The sequence below is a fragment of the Myxocyprinus asiaticus genome, chromosome 43, assembly GCF_019703515.2.
Source record: "Myxocyprinus asiaticus isolate MX2 ecotype Aquarium Trade chromosome 43, UBuf_Myxa_2, whole genome shotgun sequence".
NCBI lineage: Eukaryota > Metazoa > Chordata > Actinopteri > Cypriniformes > Catostomidae > Myxocyprinus > Myxocyprinus asiaticus.
In genome coordinates this window covers 26,495,446-26,520,783 of record NC_059386.1, presented here as the reverse complement: position 1 = coordinate 26,520,783, position 25,338 = coordinate 26,495,446, and the positions used below count along the sequence as shown (strand labels likewise).

General features: G+C 37.1%; 1 protein-coding gene and 1 long non-coding RNA gene across 14 annotated transcripts in view; one reads left to right on the top strand and one right to left on the bottom strand.

The window, feature by feature from the left end:
• Positions 1-25,338, bottom strand: part of LOC127433534 (neurobeachin-like) — a 168,147-nt gene that overhangs the window by 122,678 nt on the left and 20,131 nt on the right. The gene's annotated exons all lie outside the window — the stretch shown is intronic.
• LOC127433538 (uncharacterized) lies at positions 12,154-13,615 on the top strand. The gene is made up of 4 exons (XR_007895901.1): positions 12,154-12,272; positions 12,352-12,428; positions 12,518-12,594; positions 13,363-13,615. It is a non-coding gene; the product is annotated as an uncharacterized LOC127433538 (long non-coding RNA).

The following is a 25,338-nucleotide window of genomic DNA, read 5'->3' as shown; positions in this document are numbered from 1 at the left end:
ACACCCACAATTCCATCATGTGCCCTTTATATAAAACATGAAGGGCAAGCAAAAAATCTACCTTGCTATTTTAGCATTGAAAATGTTTAAGGAAGCCTATGAAATTTATAGTAGCCGACAAATCAGCAGACTACCGACTGTCATCTCCATTAGACAGTAAATTAGGTTTTTGTATCCTTGAGCAGCAATGTGGCTGTGAAGCCGACCTCAGCCAAGACATCAACCTAAAAATTTCTTTAGCAGTTTGAAAATCATTGAAATGATCACATTTAACAGCCACTAGACTTGCATAACACAGATTCTTGTCCAGTCAAATGCTCTCAATGCTTCACTGATGGTTTATGGCTATGACTTTGAACTAAAGCCTATTGGCTAATTTAAAAAACAATGACGGACGAGACCTATGACCTCCCAAGTCCCAAACAAAATGACAGTGTCAAAATACAAAAAAAAAAAAAAAAAAAAAAAAAATCTGGGCTCAAGCTATTTAATCTGGCCTTAAAATTCTTAAATACATGAATATGCGGCTTGTTATTTTCCAAACAAAAGAAACGCTAGGATAATCAAAACAGAAGGAAATATCTCATGGCAAGTTCTTTGCAAATGTCAAGCTGTCTATCTTGGTCATATGGTGGATTGTAATCTTGCAAGAAAGAGTTTTATAAAATATTAGCATCCATCATGATTAAAGCTATCGGCCTCAAGTTTCAATTTAGATCATATTTAATTGGCTGCTATAAGTGTAGCAGGTTGATAAATCGTTATAACAGTGCAGCCTGAGGCTGACAGTGCCAAGGACATAAGATCACCTTGTGAGGTGAATTTGAATCTGGAGCCGGTCTTATATTATTATTGTTTAGATTACATTCAATATTGAGGTAACTGTAGGGTGTCTACCTTTACACTGAAGCATAGCTGGGGGATCTGTCATTGGTATCTGTGATTATGCATAACATAATATGAACTGATGGATGCCACAAATCCACACAGTTCTATTTCTTTGAGGCTACTTCTAATGCGGCTTACTTTTAGTCAATATTAAAAATAGACCCAGAGATATAAATGGCTTCAAACAAATTGTGATTAAAAGAAGAAAATGGCAAAATTGTGCCAGTTGAGAAACAAACAGAAATGTAATAGTGTAGTTTTGCAATTGATCCAAACTTAGATATGGAATAAAATGACAGTGGGACAGTTAAAAACATCTGAAAGGTTACATAACTTGGACATTTGATGTGCTTTTTTGATGTAATTTTCAAGAAGTCACATCACAAATAAAAATTTCCTAGATCTTCTGAAATTAAACAGTTGGTTGGGTAACATTTTCATATTATATTTATGCAGTTGGCAGACAAAGCGACATGCAGTGCATTCAAGTCACATATATTCAAAATGTTTGTGTTCCCTGGGACTTAAACTCATGACTTCAGTGTTGCTAGCATCATACTTTACCATGGATCTTCTCTTCTCTGACGACAAACTGAAGAATCGGTATAATGACGTGTCCGAGCAAATTACTGAAATACAAAATTCCTATCCGCCTAAAACATTGCTCTACTGTCAGAGGCCAGAATTAACAGAAGGACAAAAAGAATGACTAAATCCCAAGCCAAAGGCAAAATGTTTTTTAAAATACACCACATCAAATAATAATTTTAATAGAATACATTTATAATAAGATTTTGCTTATAGAAAACCTTTGTGTTTCTCAAATCTTTTGGACAGACACATAACGAGAGAGAATGCACAAACAGCTCAAGCAACTTAATTATGATGATTTATTGGAGGTATAAGTACTGTACCTTGTGAGGAATAACATGCATGTTTGCTACAGCTACAGGCATTTGCTAATGGCACTAAACCACATGACGTACAGAATTGTGAGAATAAAATGGGTGGAAAGATGTAAACAACCTCTTCAAAGCCTCTACAGTCAGTTGACTAATCATTATAGAGATGTAAAAAAAAAACAAAAAAAACAACACAACTAAAGAGGCCCCGAGACTCTTGTCTGACTGATCTGAGCCCAGAGGAAACATCTGCTTTCTAAAAGAGAGAGAGGAAAAAAAAAATTCACTAAAATCAACACTAGATCTAGAGAGAGACTCCAAATGGGAGCTTGTCAATGTGCTGACAGTCAGCCTAAAGGCCAGCCTAATTTTCAGGACCATGGAGAGCGAACGGTCCACACATTTCCCTCTACGTAAATCCTTTCCAAAGCATGCCGTCAGTTGATACTAGGGCTGGCTGAAATAGCTAAAAAATATTTTTCTTAATTTGTTCAGCCTTTCGGTGATATTCAATACATACACTCACTGAGCACTTTATTAGGTACACCTGTACACCTACTTATGCGATTTTCTAATTAGCCAATCATGTGGCAGCAGTGCAATGCATAAAATCATGCAGATACAGGTCAGGAGCTTCCGTTAATGTTCACATCAACCATCATAATGGGGAAAAAATGTGATCTCAGTGATTTTGACCGTAGCATGATTGCTGGTGCCACACGGGCTGGTTTGAATATTTCTGTAACTGCTGATCTCCTGGGATTTTTACACACAAGAGTCTCTAGAGCAGTGGTTCCCAACCCTGTTCCTGGAGGCCCCCCAACACTACACATTTTGTATATCTCCCTTTTTTGACACACCTAATTCAGGTTTTGGTGTCTCCACTAACGTGATGATGAGTTGAATCAGGTGTGTTTGATTAGGGAGATATCCAAAATGTGTAGTGTTGGGGGGCCTCCAGCAACAGGGTTGGGGACCACTGCTCTAGAGTTTACTCAGAATGGTGCCAAAAACAAAAAAACATCCAGTGAGCTGCAGTTCTGTGGACTGAAATGCCTTGTTGATGAGAGAGGTCAACCAGGGCTTGACATTACATTTACATTTTACGCATTTGGCAGACACTCTCTAGATCTAGTGTTGATTTTATTTTTATTTTTTCTTCTCTCTTTTCGAAAGCAGATGTTTCCTCTGGGCTCAGTTCAGTCAGACAAGAGTCTCGGGGCCTCTTTAGTTGCATTGTTTTTTAGTTTTTTTTTTTTTCATCTCTATAATGATTAGTCAAGTGGCTGTAGAGGCTTTGAAGAGGTTGTTTAAATTAACACTTGTCCGCTTGTCCGGGACACGTGGATTTTAAAAGGGGCAAGTTAAAGAGTATTTTACTTGCCCAACTGGACAAGCAGCCTGATTTAAACAACAATAATGAAAAAATAACTGGCTATATTTGTAATGTAGCATAGGCCTGTGTCAATTATTACAAAGTTTATGTTTTTATTCAGCTGTTGAAAAAAATCGTGAGTGCGTAATTTTATCATTTCCTAGCGATATAGTAGCTGCGCGCTGTTTGACTGACAGGCAGCTTGTGTGTGTGCGGTGCGCTTTACATGCTCCAAGAACGCTTGTGCCTAAACGGTCAAATACATTTAGAAATTCTGCCAAAATGCCCGTCTTGGTGAGGTGTTCATGTAAACACAGAGTGTTATGTCTAAAGTGAATGTAAACATTGGGGGAAAAGCTGATTTTTATCGAAATGTACAACGTTTAAATATAACCTAATAGATCTGCCGCTGTCTAGTGTATCCTTAATATTAATCAAACAACAATAACAAAAAAATGACAAAACCACTCGCTGCTCTTGGCTGGATAACTTTACTTGTATAACTCTAGTATAAAAGTATTAAAGTATTATTCATACAGGGAAGACCAGTAATAGTTTTATGTCAAATTAATTCTGAATGTTTAATTGAATACTTGATACTGTTAACAAGCTGTTAAAAAGCACTGTTTTCTTAATTTGTATTTTTTATGTTCTCCAGTTTTTTTGTTAGTTTTTTTTTTCTTCTATTCATTGCTTTTATTTTATTTTATTACTGACTGTTTACTACTCTTGAATAATAACTTGAGAACTTAATTATTTTATAATAAACAAATTAGTTAGTGTTAGGCTATTATTTGTTGTGGTATTGAAGCTGGTATCAAAAATCATCAAATTTCACTAAAGTCTACTGAAATTTTGGTATTGTGATAAATGTATATATTGTGTATGGTAGATCTTGCTGCAATGACATGATGGAAAAGTAGATCTTATTCCATAGAAGTGTGAGCACCCCTGCTGTAAATGATGGTGATGGATGCTTTCCTTTATTTGACTACCATGCGTACATGTAACATAAAATAACCTCCCCTACCCAGCGCAGTTTACATTTCTGTCCCAGAAAATCTAGTTGATTGCATAGGTATAATAATATTAGGATGGCCATGACGTAATTTTAGAAAACATACAACAGAAACTCTGACATGTTACTTGAGCATGTAACCAATACATGTCCTTTTTCTCTCTGGACAAGTAACTTTTTTACTCGGACAAGTGAATGACCAATTTACTTGTCCGAAGGACAAGCACATCACAATGCTTAATGTCGAGTCCTGTCAACAGAGAATGGCCAGACTGGTTCGAGCTGACAGAAAGGCTGCGGTAACTCAGATAAACACTCTGTACAATTGTAGTGAGCAGAATAGCATCTCAGAATGCATAACACGTCAAACCTTGACGCGGATGAGCTACAAAAGCAGAAGACCATGTCGGGCACTTTATTAGGACCATAGTGTTCCTAATAAAGTGCACAGTGAGTGTAAATGCACCAAAATAATAAATAGTAATAAACAGCAATACTGTATTTGCCAACATATATTTTTACTAAAACATTAATATATATGTATATGTAAAAAAAATGTGATGGAGACTTCCATGAACATTTTTTGAGTGATAATGCAATTGAATCGTTGAATAAGAATTTATTAAATTGGACATTTTGAACTGATTCATGGAAAATTGAGCTTTCTTATTATTAATTTAAAAAATTTATTAACACCGTGATTACTACTAAATCAATTTAAATCAGTTTGAATCAAAGATGCTTTATAAACAGCTTTGTCTCAAGACAAGGAAGCATCGTAAACTAGTCTACTGACACAGTCTTCAGGAAACTTAATACCGAAATAAAAGTGCATTAACTTTAAGGTTAATTTTCTCGAAAACCGTAAAAACTGTCTCTGTGGCACTATAAAAATTTGTGTTTGTTTTGACCGACCCGTTTAGACCCACCCCAACAATGTTGACTGAACCAATGGCCTTAGTTGGGGCGAGTTATTTGTTCGTTCACTCTGAAACGACAGATGAGGGTCATTTCAGAAAGCTGTTTTGAAAACATTGGTTATTTTTGCAATTCCATTCAGTGGCACAAGTGTGGCAGAAATTACATGAGTTTTAAAATCATTGCGATATTTACAATGTAGCTTGCTTTAGTACTGCCAGCAAATCATCGCGATTTTACAGTGAACATTCAATATAGATCGCCCCGCCCTAGTTAATACATCTGCCTTGTTGAAATGATGTATGGATTTAGGGGAAAATGATAACATATCTAGTGCGCCTAGTCTTCAGGGGCTCCTCCACCCTCCACCCACCCGGTCCTGTATTCCCCCTCTCTCCCTTGATTTCAGATGCATTTTCCAACCTTTGTGGAAACAAGAGGCCCATGTGGTGTTCCACATCCAGTGATATGTGACTACTGGCAGAGTAGTGGCCTAGGCCAATCAAATTACAGCAGAACAAGGAGAGGAACAAAGGAGTCGGTGCTCTAAATGCACTTCAAAGCGGGAACCATCCAGCCTTCTATGCAGGACTGACCCCAGACTTGGCAGAAGGTGGGGATGGCGAAAATGTTGAGAGAATGGAGAGTGGAAAAAGACAGTTTGAGATTAAAAGAACAAAGGAAAAGTAAAACAAGCTCCTCTCAAGGAGAATGGATAGACTGTGAATCTAACAGAAAATGGAGGTCTAATCATCAGCCACTATCACAAAATAAGCCGATAACAGCCTTACTGATGGGTATATCCTTTCCGATATGAGTGGAGCTCATCTGGTGGGTTCAGAACAGGGCCTTAATTAAGAATAAAAGTAGTCATAAAAATAAAAGCAGAGCTAAGATTAAAAGCTCAAAGCAGTAGGCTCGGGCTGTTTGTAGTGGACTATTGGCTCAACTGTCTCTATAAATCTCAGGACATCTTTCTACAGCTACCAAGTAATTTTGACAATAAGGTTACACTAAACAAAACAAAACAAACAAACAAAAAAAAAAACACAGGAGTCTTCCAGTCATATTATATCAATCTGTATTTCTAACATCTGATACTGAATGTAGCAAAAGCTGTAACCAGGAAACTACAAGGCAGAAGTTTGTCACCCAGCAAACACTGAAAGTGTATAATTTATGTGCAACTAGTGTCACCAAACGGCTTTACAAAAATAATGATTGCTTTCAACAGGTTTCCAAACACTCCTACCATCTCCCATTGGTCGGAAAACAGCCAGTCCCACCCCAAACTCACATCATTGGTTGGGACAACGTAACTGTGACAGGCTGGTCAGGATGTTCAAACAAACAGAAAAATGTTTTAATAGAGCCACTGTGTTTACAAAGGTTGTAGTGTAAAAACACAAGGGTTTGCAAAAGTAACGCACTGACATAAAAGCAAAGGTTACGAAATTTGAGACAATTTCAGACAGGACGGTCCAGTTGTACTTTTATAAATTCAACGAATCTTATGCTCTAATCTTTCACATTTCTATCCATCAAACACTCCTTCAGAACGCTCTCTAGTGTGCAAGTTTGAAACTTCTGTTTTCAGTTTCATAGTATGCAGTTATGGAGAGCGTTTTCGAAAGTCTTAGTTTTTCATGGAGGAAAACATTATTACAGTGTGAATGGGAGTCATAATGCGTTTTCAAATGAAAATGGATTAGTGACGTGGCCTGAATAACACTTAGCACAGGTAGGAATGTTTGTATGGGTATCTGTGTGTATGGGTGAAGTTAACCGAATGTGAGGAAATACTTATTTGAGATAGTTTGATGGAAAGAAAGTAACAGAAAGAGACAGATAAAGACAACAACAAAGACAGACAGATCAAGAGGAAGGGCACTAACATGGGACACAGAGGTCTACTCATCAAGACATCTAAAGGAAGTGATGTAATACACAGCAAGTCTTTGTCATGCTCCCAAATCCCACCCTCGCAGCACTAAAACATTCTGGAGCGTCAAGTGCCAGCCACACACCCTCAAGTAAACTGAAGACACACTTAAAAAAACAATCAGTTCAAAAGTTGCCCATATGCATGAGATTTTTTTGTCTACTTTAGCCTAGCACAATGTTTTACAGCCTTATTCTCTATACAGGGTGAAACAAGTCTGGAAAAGACCAGAGCTCGCATGACTAATCACTACACGACATGTTTGAATTAGGGATGCACCGACGTATCGGCTGGCGATATTTATCAGCCAATCATTGACCAAATTTATACCATCGGCAAATCTGTTTTAAGCATGAAAACGATGATATGAAAAACATATGCTTTATATTGTCATTATACTTTAAAACTCAGTGAATTTAAATGCACAATTCAGAAATAATGATAGCCACAGAATGTTGAAGGGTTGGCACTCCCAAGAACATGTCATATTTAAATTTTTATCATTATCGTTCTCACATTGAGGTAAATCCGTCGTTACAGAAGTGACAGTTGTGAAAGCTGCACTTACCTATTAAGGCTGCACGATTCATTGAGTTAAATAGAAGATAGAAGATATTTAAAGCACAATACAGTCTTGTGTGATTACTAATCCTTGAAAGTTTAAAAATAGACAGCATTCAGAGATTCAGTCAGCATTGTGTAAGCAAGTGGCACCCTCTAGCGGTCTGGACAGCATTATCCATTAAACCACAATAAAACTTACAGTAAAAGGTTGTTTTGTTCCTTTGGTAACATTTTATTTTTCAATGATGTGGTTGACATTTCTGTGGAATATCCCAACATATGCATAATATGAATTTGTCATGTTCTGTTATATACAGTACAAACATGTAAAATGTGAGTTCTATTGTTTTAAACTGCAAAAACAGAAGTGCAAAAATGTTTTAGAAGTACAAAATAATGTTTTTTTCACATCGCTCATCATGCTGTGATATGTCATATTAGTTATTTTCAATGTATTTTTTTAATCTTTTTATCTTCTATTTATCTTTCATTGTGGCTATCTTAAAAATGTTGGCCTGTCATGTGTTCAACAGGCCCAGTCTATCTTCCCATGGAATGTTGTACTTTTAGAACAATAAAAAGCTTTTGTACCTCTCTGTACATTTTAAAAAAATAATTTCTGAGCAAAACAGTTATCTGATGTCAAAATAAGGTAAGTGGCAAAATATCGGTTTTGATATCGGTATGAGCCAATAGTTTTTTGATTAAAATCAGTATCAACCAAAATTTTTCACATCGGTACATCCCTAGTTTGAATGTTTTGAATTGAGAGCAAGTGCAAATGAGATTTGAGAGCTATAGTGGAAGGGAAGATTTTCAGTGAATAATGACTCACACAAAGCAATTGTTTGGCTTCAGAAGTTGATGTTTACGGTGCATTAATGGTAGATTTTAAGGATGTGCATTTAGAGTAATTTTGTAGTCGAGTACTCTAACACATGAAAAAAACGAGTAATCGATTACTTGAAATTTAGAATTTAAATTCAACTCTCAACTTTTCAATCTGTTTTTCTTATTAAAAAATGAGCAATATGCATAAACAATCAAATCTAAATTCAAAACTGAAAAAAGAAAGAAAAAACCTCACATAGAAACATACATTCAAAGTCTTCCGAAGCGATACAACCACTTTAAATAAATGGCAGAATTTTATTTTTGGGAGAACTAACGGAAATATTTAGGTTAGAGAAGCAGTTTCCTTGTTGCCCACGGCAGGCAAATGCATAAAGGAAAATCAAACTGCAATATTTGAGTAGTGTTATATACAGTTGAATATTTAATACTGAATGAGTACTCGATTAATCGATTACTCGGGCACATCCCTAGTAGATTAACAGCCATTGTTCACCTTCCACTTGGAAAATAGCAGCCTTGAAAATTATGTCAAACATCTCCTGTTGGGTTCCACAAAATAAATAATATCATATAGTTTGGAACAACATCAGAGTGAGTAAATGATGATAGTTCACCCACAAATTTAAATTCTATCCTTTTACCTGGTTTGAACTTTGGTTAAGGGGCAAGGTGTTGACATTTGTCACCAACACCGTCACAGCCAGAGCCATCTGTGCATACGTGTGTGTGTGTGTGTGTGTGTGTGTGTGTGTGTGCACGCTGTTAAGAACAAAACCAAAAGGACACCAGAGGACAAGCAGTTTGAAACGAAGAGGCTCTGACATTGCACACATAAGCACAGTTTATTTAGTAGGAGATATTATCAAGGCATCACAGCCAAACAGAATATTCAGCTAAGTTTCAGTCGCCGAAGACATTCCACCAGATCACCTCAAAGAGCTAAATGACTCAGGAATGGACCGTAAGCCCTATCACATGCTTTGCGGCCAATAAACAAAAACCCCATGCATTCTATCTCTCTCTCTCTCTCCACCCCCTCCAGACACATGACTAGGCTTTTCTCTTTGCTGAACTGTGAGACTCAAACACTCTTCTGAGATTCTTAAAGTTGTGTTTTATTTAGTTCTGGCCTGTTCAAAAGTAAAATACAAGGCTTTAAAAGGAATAGTTCACCCAAAAATAAAAACCCTGTGATCATTTACTCATTTACTTTGTAAATGAGTAAATGTTGTACAAAACTTTCATTATTTTCTTCTGTTCAAACTAATTTGTTTAGCAGAATGGTCTCGTGAATGGTGACTTCCATATAATGAAAGTTATCAAGCTCTAAAAATGACAAAAAAACAATATGAAAGTACCATAAAAGTAATGACTTGTTGATGAAGTGCAAAGGAAATTTAAGAGCAACAGCAGAGGGGTATACTTTCAGTGAATAACAACTTACATTTCTTTCAGTTACTCACACAAAGCTATCATATGACTTTAGAAAACTTGGACTATAGTGCACAATTCGTATAGACACATTTATGATACTTTTATTGTGTTGTTTTTTTTTTTATCATTTTTGAAGCATGATAGCCCTGGTCCCCCACACTTTCATTGTACGGAAAAGAGCAGTCTGAACATTCTGCCAAACATCTCCTTTTGCGTTCTATGGAAGATAAAAGTTCATACAGGTTTAGAATACATGACAGATCTAAAAATTTTAGGTGAACTATTCCTTTAAATGTGGTTAATTGCAGACACGAAAAAGGAAGAAAGATTAAGGACACACAGGAGACCACCATTTCTTAGAACAGCTGTATGATATGATAAAGAATTAAGAAACATACTGTGCTAGGAATATGTTCGTACAAACTGACTCATGTAAAGAGCTTGAGTGTTTGCATCCTTTAAAGAGCAGTTCAATCAAATCAGTACAAAGTTGAGATAACAACCTGTTCAAGCTTGTTAAACTGAATGCCATTGTCTCCATTCAGCCTGCGGCCCACTCTAGTCTGTAACCCCCAACCTCTGATTTAAATGAGCGCTTTATACTGAGGCTAAATTTAAGCTTCATTAAAGGAGAAAGACTCACAACCACTGCTGCTGTATCACTCCACACACACACATACAAATACACAGGGCAATTGAACACCATCAAGATGGATTTGTTTATATCCTGTGAATGAGACTGACCAGACTCAGCTATACTTGACTAGATTCAAATCTCAGACATTGTTCTAATTCATAAAACTCATTGACTACTCATGTCCCTCTACTGCTGGCAAAGAAACCTTATAAAGCTACCTGAGTGCACGATCAAATCAATTTCTGATCTCAAGTCCCGCCCTACATTTTTTTCTCATTGAAAAACCCTTTTCCAGCCTGATCTCATGAAAATTACGTGACGGTGGCAAAAGTTTTGCAAAGTTGCATTACATGGTTCCTTACACGTATCACATCAGTTCCAAGGTGATATATCCACTGTGTCGCCCTAAAAGCAATTTAAATGTTCTCCCAAAAAGAAGAGGTTTTTAAGATTATTGCTCTATTGAGTTTTAAATCAACAAAACCTACCTCCCTATCCTAAACCTTAAACCTAACCGATAGTGTCATAAAAAGCAAATGTGAGATGAAAAATGTAGTTGCTGAATCAACCATGTCATTTTGAGGTGCTTCTATATCACTTTTGGCTCACATGTCGACTTGCATGCTCTTTAAGACTCGTACCTCGGTCCTATGCATCACAAGTGCAACGGTTTACAAGTTGAGTGCAATTTGATCATGTTTGAACAAGTCTGTAAATATAGTTGGTTATGTAATGCAAACATTAAAATGCACTATAGTAAAAGTGTTTTTATGTCATAAAATAGCATTGTGTGAGGAATAGGGTGAAAAGTATGTGTTTATGAACTGATATGTTAATTTGCTATTTTTATTTGTGATGTGTTAAAGTTTTATTAATTGAACAGCCATTATTATTGTACACTCTAAATAAAGATGGTTCTTCAAAGGTTCTTTACTGACCTTAATAGTTCTATCTAGAACCATATCTTCCTGAAGAACACTTTTGTGCTGAAATGATTCTTTGCATCAGGCATTAGGGGTTCTTTATTCGCCCTTTGGTTTTTTGAATATTACTGTCAATAAATTATTTCAAGGCCACTGCGTCATTGGTTGACTCACAGCACTGGAGTCCTGGCAGCTCAATTGACAGCTACACAGACTGTGTCACCACAGGTAAACTTGATATATATATATATATTTTAAATATGTCGCTGAAACATTCGAACCTTTAGTTTTAGCAGGAATGTTTTCAGGGGGAAAAAAATCCCAATAGCTCAGTTAAATGGGAGTGAGCATTTGCTTACTTTTCTTTCGCTTTACTTGCAGTTTTTTAAAAAGTGAAACCGTGGTGAATTGAAAGTTTACAGTTTATCGTAAATGTGCTGTTTGGGAGCAAACATTTTTTGTAAGAGGTTTGGCAAATTTGAAGTCATGATTTATACCAGTTTTGTTACCGCTATGGCTGTAAATGTTCATGTTGGGGAGATTGCATTTTCTCAGCTCATTCACGTCATAAACATCCTAGAAGTATTTACAGTAATGTATGGCGGAACTTTCCACAAGCTGTTACTATTTTAAGCATTTGCATGACAGAGCACGGGTAAGTTTTTGCAAAATGTTGAGCAAGTCCATATTAAGCACTTTAAGTTTTAACCTTTACAAAGTAAAACTTTCACTAACTGGTGGTTTCCTAGCAATAAGTTTGTCTTTTTTTTTATTTTATAGATCTCGACCAGAAAATGCAAGTGACCAACTCAAGAGGTGAGCTGTCATTTTGTTTAAAATACTGACAGAATTTTCTGAAAAAGGGGGTAATTTTGGATTTTTATTGTTATTTCAGGTATCCATCCCACCCAGGGTATGATTCATTGTCTGTTCTGATAACAGCATATGCCTGCCTAAAAGCTATCAGATTATGTGAGTTTTAAGTACTTTCATCTCTCTTTTTTAGCCATTAATTTATACACTGTAATTAATAAATACAATGTAATTTCTTTGCGTCATAGGTTTACAGTTAAAAAGCAGCTACACTATGTTTTCCAGCTGTGTTTGGTGAGGATACTTCTCTCCGCTTCTCCAATAAGTGAGTGATAAAGACTGAAGTTGTGATCCATATAGAATTTTGGAATGTTTCAACTACACTATATGGCCAAAAGTTTGTGGACATCTTATGTGCTTGATGAACATTTGATTTCAAAACCTTAGGTATCAATTTCCCCCTTTGCTGTAATAACAGCTTCCACTCTTTTGGGAAGGCTTTCCACTATACTGTATGTAGTAACATGGCTGCAGGGATTTGCTCTCATTCAGACACAAGGCTATCAGTGAGGTCAGGAACTGATGTTGGTCGATGGGGCCTGACTTACAGTTGCTGTTCCAGTTCACCCCAAAAGTGATCAGTGGGGTTCAGGTCTGGGCTTTGTGCAGGCCAGTCAATTTCTTCCACGCCAGACACAGTAAACCATTTCTTTATGGACCTCACTTTGTTCACAGGGGCATTGTCATGCTGGAACAGAAAAGGGCTATCCCCAAACAGTTGCCACAAATTTGGAAGCACACAAATCCCAAGCCATTACATAAAGAAACATTAAGACTTTTCTTTACTGGATTTAATGGAGTAACCAAATTCGTTAATTAGAAGGGGGTGTCCACAAACCTTTGGCCATATAGTGTATTTACTTGGGTTTATGCATAATCATTTTGCCCAATCACAAAATAAATAAATGAATAAATAAAATAAAAACCTATCACACTATTTCACTTTTTCTTTTTCATATTGTGAAGGGCTCAATTACATTGTCTACGTATATTAAAACATTGACTCTGAAAGTAATTGCGTATTTCTATTCAGACAGACACTGTTGGACCCCACAACCTCATTACCTGCAGAGAGGGGCTGCCACTCAAATACACCAAAATACAAAGTGATGGATGGTGAAGACATCATAGAGGATTGTGCAGATATTTTAGTGAAGCCTTCAGTTTAGCCTTCATTATATCTATTTTGTGTTTTCATGGGATGCTGTTCTTCCTTGAAGGATTGGTTGTCAGTATGGAAGAAAAATACTCTCTATATAAAAGATAAAAGAATGTACAAGTTTCTATCTCAGCCTTAATGTGTGGAGCAAAGTAGGGGTCTGCTATTTCATTTGCATATGCATTTATTGACTCTTTTACGTTATGTATTTGTTGATGTATTTGTTAATGAGAGTGATTTATGCATTTTGAATTATTTAATCACAGTAATTTATTAATGTATTCAACTAATGATTGCTGTAAAAGCATAATGACATTAATAACATTTTTCATTTAAATTGAAAATAAAAGTTCTTAATTGCCTTGCTTTTATTGATTTGTTTGTTTGTTTGTTTGTTTGTTATATTTAAATGTAAAATCATAATTTAGGCTATAATATTTTATAGGAGCAGACATATAGACGGGTAGAAAAAAAAACCCTCCTTGCATCAAAAAGGTTTTTTATAGCACTACTGAGGTTCTAAATAGCACTTTCAAAGGAAGGTTCTTTATGGAACCTTTAAAAAAGGGTTTTATTTAACACCAAAAAGGTTCCGCTATTGTTACAAGCCAAAGAACCCTTATTTGGTACTATTTTGAACCATTTTTCTTAAGAGTGTAGCACCTCCAGTGTTGCTGCTGTTATACATATAAAGAGGCATGTAAAAATAATTTTGCAAAAAATGTAGGTTTAGTAATGTGAATCTATGTGATTCTGTGAGGAGGAGTGAGATACAAAAAAACAAAACAGCTGCTATTATTTGCAGATAAAACATATTCAAGAGAGAGAGAGAGAGAGAGAGAGAGTGAGAGTGAGAGAGAGAGAGAGAGACTCGATTAAATGCGAAATATCCATCAGTCTCTGATTCAGACACAAAGGAAATAAAGGCACGGTATATTAAATGAGATTCCAAGTCAGACACACACAAAGGCACACAGTCATCAGTAATGAATGTGTCCTAGAGCTGAAGTTTCCTGAGCGAGTCTGAGTACACGTGGAGCTTCAATCGTCTTCTCTCAGCACTAGCACACGTCTTCTACTATACATCTCTGTAATCCTCCCCCTCATTTTCTCTCTCACCGTCGTCCACTCCCTGTTCCAGGTTTCGCTCCAGTACACAAGTCTTACAGCAGGGAACTAAGATGGAATCTCTGCTACCCGATCTCCACTGAGAGAGAAACACTTCCAACAACCACAGGGTCAAAGCACACTGTGAGGAATAAAGGAGTATGTCGCCGTATTTCGAGCTATGCTAGATCCTACCTGGAAATGTTTTGCAGGTTCTTTAACGGAGTTCATGATCTACTCGTTTTTTTGTTCTTTCAGGTACCACCTCTGGGAATTTCTACTAATTTATTAATGTTATTAGTTGCTGGATTTATAAATACATAAAACAGCAATAAAGTAAATTAAGAACACCATTTTTAGCTTGTTTTGGATGTAGCCTACATGACGTATAGCAACTATAGTACAGTATTAAGAAATTTCAATTAAATTAAAATTAATCACAATTACAATATCAAGGATAATAAGCGACCATTACCGTATAATATTTTTATTGCACAGCCCTAAAATGAAAACTCCTAGAATACCTCTCACAAGTTGCGTTATGAAGATTTATTTTAGTGAATCTGTTCGTATTGACAGTAAAAAAAAGATTCAATGATTAATTGGAGTCATCACACAATAGTATACCCAAACTTCCCAGTATTTGGCTAAATATTGCCATTTGGCATTAAAAATTCACTATATAATAGGGCTGGTATTGATATGGATTTCCCAATTTGATTGGATTCCGTTTCACAAGCTCTCAATTTGATTCGATATTAATTCATCAGGGAATATTTCAGTTACAATGTTCATTTTGTTAACATATGAAAGAAATGCTCTCTCTGCTAATGGTGTTAATTATACAGGTGACTAGAGCTGGGTATTGATACAGATTTCCCAATTCGATTCTGATTCACAAGCTCTTGATTCTTTTCCAATTTTGATTTGATTGGATATCGATTCATATGGGTATATTTCAGTTGTAATGTCCTTTTTGCTTACATTTGAAAGAAATTCTCTCCCAGCTAATGCTTTTAATTATACAGGGGACCATTACGATATTAATTTTACTGATCATCTTTTATTGGTTTTTCATTATTTAGGTCACATTTTGGCTTTTTAAGAGAGACATTATTCAATAACAAATGGAACGCGTAGATCTTGTCTTTGGAGACACACACATAACACGGAACAACTTTTACTCTCAACTCGCAGTGAAAGGATCTCACTGCTGAATACTCCACCACTATACTAAACAATTACTAGTGAATGAAATGTAAACATTTATCAGCCAGTTGCCAAATATATACATTTTAGTCACATATAGCACTAAAATTTGTTTGCTAATGCAAGTGACTTCCTCTCATTGATTTAAGAATCGATATCGAGATTCAAATGAAGATTGAAAAACATCTGAAAATCTACATTTTTACCCACCCCTACTATATACATTTTCTAGTTTTATTAGTTATCTTTTTATTCATGTGTTTGATGCTATCACCCTAATTGAGATTTTTGTCATAAAAAATAAATAGCACACTGATATTTTTAATAAATTATATAACATGACACTAATATAGTAATAATTCCTTATATTTATATAGCGCTTTTCTAGGCACTCAAAGCGCTTTACACAGTGAACAGGGGACTCTCTTCAACCACCACCAGTGTGCAGTATCCACCTGGATGATGCGACGGCAGCCATAGTGCACCAGTATGCTCACCACACACCAGCTATTGATGGAGAGGAGAGTAAAGTGGTGAAGCCAATTCAGGGATGGGGATTATTAGGAGGCTATGATAGATAAGGGCCAATGGAGGTAATTTGTTGAGAACACTGGGGTACACCCCTACTCTTTACGAGAATTGCCCTGGGATTTTAATGTCGGTTTAACGTCTCATCCGAAGGACGGTGCCTTTTTACAGTATAGTGTCCCCATATATAGTTATACCCCTTGAAATGCTGTAGCTTCAGTGTAGTTAGCTGCTTTTTGTTAACATCTTTTTCAAAAGGGTAGCTTGACTGTAGTTTATTTACTTTAAATTATGAGTAGCTAGTAGCTTGGCATGCCAAACTTTTAAAGTGGCTTCCTCAACACCATGAAAACCCATAATGAGGACTCAATGCTGCTTCTAAAAGTGTTACGAGCCTATAGGTGCGACAACATAAATGAAGATTCAACAGCATGACAGATGCAACAGCTTGGGAAATTAAAGCATATCCTGTTCCACTCATCGAATTAGCTGAGAGCATCTAACCTTTTATGCAACAGTGCATGTGTCAATATATACATGTATAGCACTATTCTGAAAAATGCGTCTGTGGAAATAGTGAATCCTTCGGACGCTAACGAGCACTGCTAAGGGCTAATGAGAATGTGAGATAAAAACACCTTCACGCTGGAACAAATACTCTATCATACTACAAATCCTGTGCCTGGGGATGAGAGAACTGTACTGTTCTCTGCTGAGCGAAAAAGGTAACAATTACTTTAAAAAAAAAAAAAAAAATAGCGAAAACCTTCAAAACTATTTTGCAAGCTCAATTTCACAAGAGGAGAAAGGTGAAGCATTAGTGGTTCAGAAATTAAAGGGACAGTTCACCCCAAAATAACTTGCTTTCTTATGTGGAACCAAAAAGTATATGTAAGGTAGAATAACAGCCTTAGTCATAATTCACTTTCATTGTATGGAAGACAAAAAAAATGCAATGAAAATGAATTGTGACTGAGACATTCTGCCATCTCTTTTTGTGTTTCAGAGAAAAAAGAAAGTCATACGAGTTTAGAGCAACATGAGTGTGAGTAAATTATGACAGAATTATTATTTTTTTGGGTGAACTCTCTCTTAAAGCAAGGCTCGTGGCAAAAATAGCAAGAAAATTGAGAAAAACATGCCTCAAATATTTAAAAATAGTATCTATTTGAGCATGAGTTTAACGTAATGTGGCATAAATAAACAGCACACTGTGTTTTTATATAAAAATGTTCTGATAAAGGTCCAAAATACCCCTAAAAATCAATTTCAGGAGTCAAATATGCCCCTTAATAAAAAGTAAATGTCTAACATTGGTAGGAACTGATCTGAAATTTGTAAACAAAGAAACACATTTGTGTCCAGACACACACACACACACACACACACACACACAAATCAAGCTGGGGTTGGTGTGACAGGAACTTGGCAATAACGAGAATAGAGTGGCAGAAGTTTGACAACTTTCCATCTGTGGCAATCCATCTGTTGAATGAAGCGTTCATTGCCACTCACTTAAACACAAACTCCAAGCAGCGTCAGAAATGGTTAGACCAGCTACAAGCCCAGGGATGATGACTCATACATAAACAATTACTGCTCCACTGATTTGATGAAGAATAACACTGCTACTTAAGCATAGAGTGTACAAGATTTGGTGAATAATGCAGGACTTTTAAGTATAAACAAGTCTGAATCACACAGGGGACTCTTATTTTGAAATGACAAAATAATATAAAAACTATCGGCATAGATTTTTGCCGATAACTGATTGTTCCAAAAAGCAACTGTCGGCACCGATTATTCAGTAAACCCGATATATCTGTTCACCTCTAATTACAACAGTACATTTTTGATAGTGAAATCCAGCTAAAACCAGCTTTTGATGGTACTTCTAGTTGTACATGGTTTCAAGCTGGTTGAAGCTGGTTATTTATGGTCATTAATTGGTCCAAGTTGGTTTAGATGGTTGAGAGTTGGACTTTCAACCAGTCTGGCCGAGGTCAACCTGGTTAGGGCTGATAAACTACCTTGGGTAAGCTGATTGGGTCGTGGGTGAGCTGGTAAACCATGTGTCAAAGCATAACTTGAACTGGCTGACCAGCTGGCTGACCAGCTTGCCTACCAGTTAGTCTACCAGATGATGGGGCTGAGGACAGGTTAGGGCTGGTAAACCACCTTGACTTGGCTGGTGGGGACTTTGTTGAACTGTTTAACCATGTCCCAAATCATAGGTTGAAGCAGCACAAACCAGCCAACAGGGTCAAGGTCAACCACATTAACTAAACTAGTTGGGACCTGGTTGAGCTGGCTAACCATATCCTAAAGCTCAGCTTGAACTGGTTGACCAGCGTGACCACATTAGGCTGGTGTGACCTGGTTTTCCAGCATGCTATCTGTACACAGTTTCCATCATGCAGGGAATTATGAGGCCCATCTTCAAAAACTGAACCCTTCCTTCCACCATCACACATGATGATGATGCTTCAAATGTCAGGGTGCAGCTGTGAACCTCTGCTGACTCATCTTCAGTTGCTACGGTGATTAATACAACTGAGATGCATCAAAAGACATTATGCATCCAACAATAGCTGCCTGTCTGCTGCATGAAGATACTCTGTGAATGTATGAAAAAGCTTCTGCTGCTGTAAACGTATTAAGCTTTTAACCAGCCGTTTAAAGGATAAGAGACCAGATGTTTCTCGCTTTCTCTCTAACCACTGGATGTTAGTCAGTGTAGACAGCATATTTAATTTGACAGAGATTAAAATGAGGCTGTGAGGGACGAATGTACAGTTCAAAAGGTTGTACAGTCTTACATTTTCACAACCCATATTTTCTGGAGCTTTTTGTTCACTGGTGATCTTTTGGTAAGTCATTTTCAATATTTTGTCAGCTGAACGAACAATACCAAGTTATAAATCAGTACCACATATTGAGCTTATAATTGACTGTACTTACATCCCTCACATCGGCGTTTCCTTTTGCATCAATTTAAATATATATAATTTTTCACACATATTTATCTGTCACTTGGTAGACGCTAGCCAAATTAGGCAGATGCCAACATGGACAGGTTGCGTGACATGCCCTCATCCTCAAAAGCCATGAAAAAGACAATGCAAAGTAAAAGAAAATATGACCCATGTCCCATTAAATATGGGTTAATTTGCTAAGAGGACAATAAATGGCTAGTGCTAACCACAATGTGTTATGTGCAGTAAATTTTTCAATGCAGAAAGCCATTGAAATGTAAAATTGTACGATGAAAAATTTTGGTAAGGTGTTGGGCTGCCACTTCATGTGCAATGTAAAATCTAGGTCCTGAAGGAAAACCAGGTGAGAACCATGAAGTTATCGTATTAAGTTAGGCAATAACAATAATTACATATCAGCAGTATCAACATAATTACAATCAGCAGTATTTTCTTGCAGTAAAAGTAGGTATTAAGATACACTTTAAGAGGACTCCAAAGTCCAAACCTCTTTTTAACTAGAGTGGCTCACTGATTAGCATAGGCCTGTAAACAGTGCTGCAGTAAGCAGGCAAAATGAGTCTCTAAAGGCCTTGACTCTAGTAAGCAGGAGGAAGGGACCTCAAGGGCACAGCCGCCGCTTTGAATCAATGAATAAACACCACTGGCATCCGTCCAGCCATGACTCTGAGATTTCAAAGACAACATGAAATCACATGATGAATTTGTTTCTTTCCTGTGTTGATGTATTTCCTGTTCAAACATGAAGTTTGGGTGATACACAATGAAGGGTTATCCCCTTTTATTTTAAAAGCCAATAGGCTTTAGTTGCATCACAGGCATGAAGCAAAATTTGCAACTGGCTGCTAGTTGCAGGTGGTATTGCAGGAGGGACATTCTCCTTCTAGAGAGAATTTGATTGGACAAAAACTTTTGTAGTGCAAGATGAGTCGACAATATTTTCCTTACATCTTCCAGGAAGGTGCTAAATGTTAATTAGTCAACCTTTAGAAGTATACTAACTCAAAGCTGATAGACATGGACTAACAGCCACAAAACTCCAATTGTGATTTCATGAGGTCTTTAAAAGCCAAAGGCTCAAATTTCTGTAAATGTTCTTTAGTGTTTTGCACAAGCACACACAGTCATAATACATTTATACAAGCAAATACTAACCATCTTAACCGCTCTGACCCTGAGACAAATATTCATAAGAGCTTTACTCTGTTACAATAAAATCACACCTCCATCAGAGCCTGAGGAAGCACGAAGGTTATTGCACAGCAGGAGGTCATCTCTGGGTTCCTATGGAAGCAGGAGAGGGTGGGCTAGCCCATCAGCTATTAAAAGCCAAAGCACAGGTACATTAGCTAATATTGCTTCCTGCCATTTCAATGGAAGATATGTTTAGGTCATAAAAAATTGCTCAACAAAACTATTAATAATTTCATAAATCAAATTCTAGGGAAAATTGTTTATTGTATGTCAGTTTAACATACAGAGATAACTGTAAGTAAGTAATTAGTAGGTTGATTTCCCTGATAAGGGTAAACATTAGCCACATTTCCATTATCGGGCCAGGACATGCTAGAGCATGCCAGGGCCAGTTGCATTCCCACTTTCACTTCAGTGGATTTATCGTGCTGCCTTGGGGCTTCCTCATGGCCAGTGGCCCGCCGATTACCCTTGGGCCAAAGAAGGCCAACTGGGGATTGAGGCGGGGTCAGTGCCAAAGACGGAGTTTCACTGAGTCAGGTCAGAGGTTTCAGCACCAAGATCGCCGAACTTGCAGGTTGTGTATCCAGTGCACAATGGTACAGGTTCAGGAAAAATTAAAAATTGCAGAAACAGTGCAAATCTAAGATTATGGACAGTGTGTTGGGACATCATCCCGCTGTTAGTGGAGAGACCACTCGGGACACCATGGCAGTTACAGCTGATGAGTTGTCATCGCGAACTTATCTTGCTAGCTAGCTTATGTTTACATACAATTTAAACATGATACCTCAGCTTGAGCTTCCCTCTTGCTTGTGAAATGGGCAGGGTGTGTGACGTTGGCACCAGGGCACCGTATTAAGGGTGGGTTTTAGGGAAACGCTACAGTGCTATTGGCCCGATGGTGGGAATGCAGATCGATTTGGTTCTTGCGGCTCGAGGTCCGAGACTATTAGCCCCAGCTGGCCAGTTGATAGCCCTCGCTCGCACTGGCCCGATAGCAGAAAAGCAGCTATTGTGGTGCTATCAAACCACTGCTTTTTTTTTGTTTGAGTATCCCAACACAGCAACATCATCTTAACCAATGATGTGAATTTCAGAAAACCTGTTTGAAAAAAGTATTATTTTAGTAATTACGTTTGGTGATACTAGAAGCTGCCTTTGTTTCTTCAAGGTCAACTTTGGCTTCTCCCTTCTTATCCTCATCTCTCTTCTCTCCTATTTCTTCCCTTTCTATCTTTCTCTATTGTCCATTCCCCAGCACAGTGCCTTGAGCAATGGCCTCACGAATAATACCCACTTGTGTTGCAGAGAAAACAATAAATGGGTAAGCTTGAGTAATTCAGCATCACAAGACCATGCTGGAACTGAGCTTGTTGTTATGACTGAATGAGGCAAGGGCTTGACCTCTGACCCGGTTCGGAAATTTAAACCATCAGAATAGATCAAGTTAATTAAATGTCAGTATGTCTACCTAAATATATGCATACCCAAATGGAGGGAATATTGCAGTTTGTGTGTGACATGCTATACTCCATGTAAAACTAATTAAAACAGCATTTTGTTAATTATTTTATAATTATTATTCAAGCAGTACTTCATATTGATTGAGAGACCATTTAAAATAAACTAAAAGGCAAAAATGTGAATAAATATTAAACATTTTTAAAGAAATGGTGCCCAGTTACAGCACCTAAAATATACAATTTATAAAAATTGTACATGCATGCAGACTTAACTAAACGCAGCAGTACGGTAGCAAACCACACACTGTTTTGCTGAACAGCTGTGGCAACTGTATAAATAGTTCTAATTTGCACATGTTGACAAGTAAATTGACGTCTGGGTGACTTTGAGATTCAATTTGCATGTTTGAAATAAAAAGCAACTAAAATTAAATACCAGCAATCACATGTTTGACACTAAGCCAAATATTCAGATGTATTTTAGTGTTGTAAACAGATGTCTTGAAGAAAACGAAACACTAAAAGACCAGAGTGAGGGAGTAGGAGATTGGGTACTGTTGGCCAAAAGTGTTTGCCAGAATCCTTCTTGGGATGGAGATACACTGGAGTCTTTGAAGATCAGTAATATAGGTTACATGTGGGCAGCACACCTTTCCATCTAAAGCTGAATGTTACGTTTTTCCTTAATCAATTTAGTCATGCATATAGATCAGATTCCCACAGGCAGTCAGTGCTGCTATGCAAATATAGACCATTGCAACAACAGTGTTTTATGCCCTTAATGGATGTGGATTTAAACGCTTGTGTGGTTTACACCGAGTAGAGAAGGGAGGACAGAACAACATGAGGTGGACTGAGGATTATGATGAAAAACTAGAGGAAAATGAGTGAAAAACTATTCCATGATGTGTAAATGTGTATTGATTAACATAAAAATTATATTTGAGGACAGATCAGATTTATCTATTGGCAGAAAATAAATCAGACTGAAACCAGTCTTGCATTAATACCTAAGACAAATAAAATAAAGCAAGCTGTCAGAGCTGTAGCATATACATTTTGAGCCATATTGCTCATGTGGGCAATGAGAGTTCATATCCGGCTTGCAATGTATCCCTTTCCCCCTCAAATTGAGTCCTCTCTCTACTGTAACTACAAATAAAAATCCAAAAAGGCTCAAAATAAAGCTTACACAACCTTTTGTGAAAGTTATTTGTTCAAAGGGGCGAAAGCATGGCCGCATATCCCCAGCAACTATAGGCATAATTCCATTGTACAAAGTGATAATGAGACTAAGTCAAATATCTAGCATTCCAGACCACAAAGCCAACTCAAATCCTTACTGTATCTGTCCCCTCCAACCCACAGGCCTGTGCTCTCCACACTAGAACCAATATAATGTGGCTCCAAAAAAACTTCTTGAGCCGTTTGTTCCCTCAGCATGCAACACAAAGACCCCGTAGTGCTGGAAATGAGAGTCAGAAAGCTCTTCCTCTCCTTTGCCACGGTTTCTCACTCTCAGTGGGTCTCATTCACTAACCGTGCCATAAATTGTGTGTGAATGTTTTCATGCAGAAATCATGATTCAGTATGTTCTCACTTAAATTCATTTGAAATTTAGGACAAAATTTTGGAACAAGTTAAACCACATATATATGTATTTAAAAATCACAGACCCCTGACGAAACAATACTAACTGTGGGCACATGCTCCCTCATTTGCAACAATCCTAAATCATCAACATTAGAATGAGAAGCATAAATATGCACATACATCCTCTGTAGGGGAAGTCTGAGGGCTGGTCAAATTTCCCCTTATCTAAGGTCGGAGCACCATACCAGGAACACAGCATGACACAAAAGGACCACGTACTTAGACAGTGTAACAGAGATGGGAAAAACTTGAGAAATATAAAACAATGGCTGTAGAATATCCAAAGATTGTCCCTGTGAGGGCCATGGTTGTAATATTACAATTATTTTGAGCAATCCTAAAAAAAAAAAAGAAAAAAAAAGAAATATATATATATATATATATATATATTTTTTTTTTTTTTTTTTTTTCAGACCACATTTAAATAATCAATGCGTCATGTTGGTCCGCCTCTGAATCCTATTGGCCATTCAAATGTATAAAGGTGCCGGACCATCTGACCCGAAGCTCACGCAACCTGCGAACTTTCTCGGAGCAACATAACCGGTTTTTATCGGATTGAATAGCTCAAGATTCAAGTAAGTAAAATAACTTAAATATTTTTTTTAGTGATTATTACAATGTGTACAACATGTAGATATTTAGCTACTGTGAATTTTTTTTTTTTTTTTTTTTTTTTTAAATGATTTTGAGCTTATTATATTTGTGTTGCTATTTTACATCATTGGTTGAGTCAGGTAGCATTTTTTCATGGGTGGGGGGGGTGCACATTGCACTTCTCAGATGTGCCCAAATGGAAAACTAATACTAATAGAGACATAATATCTTTGATTATTCACTATAACTAAGTTCTAAATGTGTTTTCTTTGTTAACATTTTGAATTTAGACCTGAATTGAATAAATTACTACATTCTAGTTGTAAAAAATTACATTGAACTGGCCCTGGGCTTTGTTTGTTAGTCAGAAATAGTTGGGCAGAAACAGGTTCTGGATGTTTTTGAATGTTTTAGAGGATAGTTGTAGCATAATTCTGGGGCTTGTGAGAATGTGTGTTTCTTATTAAACCAAAGAGAGGGCGACCATCTTCAGCCAGAGGCAGCCCAGTAACACAGATGGTGACATCAAGGAGCCCTTTGAATGCTCACAAGAGACCGTCCTCAGATGGGAGTGAACCAAACGGGACCCCAGCTAAGAGGCCATCTGCACACCCCCCGGTGGACGTGCGCAGGGACATGGTTGCACATTTACCAGTGAAGACAACAAGAGGACGCTGCAGACTCTGCAAAACTGGCTACACCAATATTCTATGCCGCAATTGCAGTGTTTCTCTTTGTTTTTCGGAGGACAAGAACTGTCTTTGGGACTACCATACCTGAACTTTGGGACTAAGTCTAAGTTCAGTTTTGTAAAAAAAATTTTTCCTGTTTTCCGATATATTTTTTTTATTAATAAATATCAATTCATAAAAAATATGACTGTTGTGTGATTATTATTCATGATATATACAGTTATGGGGCTACATAAGCAATCAACTGTGCAAATGAACACTTGGTTGTTCTGTATATTTGTTCAGACAATGCAAGTACAAATACAGGATATCTGCTGCCCTCCCTGACCACTGTTGTAATATTACAACGAGTCATTAAAAAATTACTAAAACGTAAAAACTTTTGAAAAACTTTTTCTGCATCAGAGG